Raw genomic sequence first — 3636 nt, 5'->3', positions numbered from 1 at the left:
CGCTACTGACTTGGTCACCAAGATAGCGGAAGCTATCAACTATGTCTAGTTTTTCTCCCTGGAATGTGGCAGAAGTTGTTCTCTGCACATTTTCAGTGTTTATTGCTCCTGAGCATCTGCCACATACAAAAACTATCTTCCTAGTTAGCCTTTCTTTGATATTGCTGCACCTCTTATGTGTCCATGGATTACACTGGGTACATCTTATGGAGTTTCTACCTTTGCCTTTTCTACAGATCGAGCAGGGCCATCTACCTGAAGGGGTTTGTGGTTTGTCTGCTTTCCTACTTATTAGGACTTTGGTTTTAGCTTGGTTGACACTAAGGCCGTTCGATTCTAATCCTTGTTTCCACACCTGAAACTTCACTTCTAGTTCTGATAGTGACTCAGCAATTAGTGCAAGGTCATCAGCATAGAGGAGTTCCCAGGGGCATAATAATAATAATAATCCTGATATTAAAAATATAAAGGTGAAGCATGGAAATAAAAGATGCAATTGCCATAACCAGGAATTATGTCCCTTAAAGGGATTCTGTTTAAGGGGAAATGTCATACATAAAGTTGAGGTTTCAACTCTGGAAGTACGACTGACTTTAAGAGAAGATATAGGGGCCACACAAATTTATTTATTTAATCAAGAAACAAAAAAATACAACTGCACTAGCTACCCACATTAATAAATCAAAAATGTGCAACAAAGAATTCAGTCTAGATTGGTTCATTATAAAGGAAACCACACTATACAATACACAAAGCAGAAACTAAATTATGCATTAAAAAATTGATCAATATACTCTGTGCTGACAAAAAAAGTTTTACTTAACAAGATCTCGGATGTCATTTTATGTAGACATAAATATTTCTCAACTTTTCAAATTTTTCTCCAAAAATAATTAGTTTATATGATTTTTACCTAATTATCCGTGCTTGAAAAGACCCATCAAGCCAAGTAAAATTTCAATTATGACAGATACTGGTGTCATACAAATTGGCACCCATGGCCAGTAGCACATAAACACACCCTGGTGTCACACAAATGGCACCCGTGCTGGTGGCACATAAAAGCACCCATTACACTCTTGGAGTGGTTGGCATTAGGAAGGGCCTCCAGCCATAGAAAACCATGCCAAATCAAACTAGAGTCTGGTGCAGCCTTCCAGCCCAGTCAAACTGTCCAACCCCTGCCAGCAGGGACAATGGACATTAATTGATGATGATGATGATGATGACACACATCTTGATATTGTGCCACTGTTGTGAATGAGCATCATCCTCATCATGCCAACACTGCCATCCATTTCCAGTCTTCTATCAAAGAGCAAGAAAGGCTGTATGATGAGAAGGTTGCTTACCAACCACATGATTTGGGGATCGATCCTACCGTATGGCCCCTTGGACCAACTGAAGCCTTGGGAGTGGATTTGGCAGGCAGAAGCTAAAAGAAGACCCTCATATATCTGTGTGTGTTATTGTCTCCTTGCCCTGACATCGTGTGATAGCTGCAATTTTCTGTACGTTTACATGTGTGCATGTGTGTAAGTTTGTGTCTTTTCCAATATTCTGTGAGAACATATTTAGCCACAAGAAAAATTACCCCACTTGGAAATAGGCGAAGGTTGGCAGCAGAAAGGGCATTTGGCCACTGAAAATCTGCCTCAAATACATATCGTCTGACCCTTGCAAAGCAGGAAAAGAGGTCATTAAAACAATGACGATGATGATATTGTATGACACCTCAACTGAGCCCTTTTTTAAAACTATTCCCCGTTACCATTTGCCAGCCAACTAAAGTATGTCTTTGCTACATCTTCCTTTCGTGGATTCAGCACATCTGGAATTTCTGAAAGCCCTCAATATACATAACTATGAAAACTCATTGATATACATATCTTCCCCCATCAACCTTGCACTTTTGCAAACCATTGTATCTCCCCTACAGCAAGACACCCGTCCCTGTCTCTCATATTTCATCCTCTCATCACGTGGCAGCAAAAGCCACTTACTTGAGGGATCTTGTCTTGCAAGTTACTTAGTGATCTCACTAGTGTTGGTGCCACATGAAAAGCATGCAGTCAACTCAGTACAGTGTTTAGCTACAGGAAAGGCATCCAGCTGTCCAACCCCTGCCAGCATGGAAGGAGGTTGTTAAATGATGAAGTTCCCAGTCATAAACACTTCTCCGTTGGACTGAAGAACTGTCATAAATGGGAATGAGGGAAGCTGAGAATTGAATTCTGATGAACCCATATCAATATGCTACCTTCCTTATTAACCCCTTAACAATCTGATTATTCTGTCCAATGACATGCTTATTTATTCACATTGTTTTGAATTAATCAGGCATCATCTCATAGCTTTGAGATTTCAATGATGTGATTGTTTATTTGCACAATGACATTGTTGGGTAAGTGTGAGAGGCTGGATCTGACTGGTTTGAATACAAAACGGGTAGACTGTTTGTGAGATATGGCCGGTTTAAATGCTAATTAAACTAATTTAAATGTTAGTTAAACTAATTTCTGCCAGCATCTCAGTACATGACCTGCCTGGCTCTCCCATTCACCCACACTTAGTTTTCTTAGCAACCAGCAGACTACAGGTCGGGGGGTATCCCAATCAGATTCCTTCTCCGGGTCAAAAACAAAACAACCTTAGGTAAAGTGGTTGACTTCTGCTGTGGCTGTCTCGTAACGAAAGAGCTATGTATCCCATCAAAGTCCTTCTCCAGGTCAACAAATGCCGGGTAGAAGGGCTGGCCCTTTCTTAACTTCTGTCTCATTAGAAAAAAGGCCATCAACGTAACCCTGACCTAACACCAAACCCAGACTGCATTTAACTAATTCTCTCTTTAATTAGTGCGGCTAGAAGTCTTTCTGTTGCTTTCATAACTTGCTCTGTCCGTTTTGATTGCCTGTTTGTTTTTCGACAATCTTCTTTGTCCTTTTAGCATTTAATAATGATAGCACACCAGCCATTGCAATGCGAGTTTGTGAATCTGGTGTTTATATATGTCTGCATGCATGTAATGATGGTGTGTGTGTGTAGTTTTTGTTTATTTTGTGCTACCATAACATTAAAAAAATCACGAAAACCTGCTGTTCAAAGTTTGTAGTCTGGTAGGTAACCTTACATATACATGACTAGACGCATGCATGGGTATATATATATATATCTACACACATATACACAGTCACAAATAAACGATAGATATATAGACAATCACATCAAGATCGAAACGAAGACAGTGAAATAGGAGATTGGTAGGATATAATATATATATTAGGAAAGAGAAAATACGTGAATATATATTTATGTATGTATATATATATATATATATATGTTACCCAGAGAGAGAAAGAGAGAGGAAACCATTGAAAAAGAAAAAAAGACACACGAGGCATTAAAGGAGAGATAAGAGAGTTAGAGAGGAAAAGGAAAGAGAAATACAGATAGATAGAGAGAGAGAGATAGATCGATCGATAGAGAGAGAGATGAAAAGAGAGATAGATCGATGGAAGAGAATCAAGAAAGAAATGGAGTGGGGGGGGGGGCAATATAAATGAAAACTCGCTCGATTTATAGAGTAGAAAATGTTTTGATACCAAAAGCTAGGTTAGACACACAAATTGCAACGAA

The sequence above is a fragment of the Octopus bimaculoides genome, chromosome 30 (assembly GCF_001194135.2).
Source record: "Octopus bimaculoides isolate UCB-OBI-ISO-001 chromosome 30, ASM119413v2, whole genome shotgun sequence".
NCBI lineage: Eukaryota > Metazoa > Mollusca > Cephalopoda > Octopoda > Octopodidae > Octopus > Octopus bimaculoides.
Note: the sequence above shows the minus strand (reverse complement) of the source record.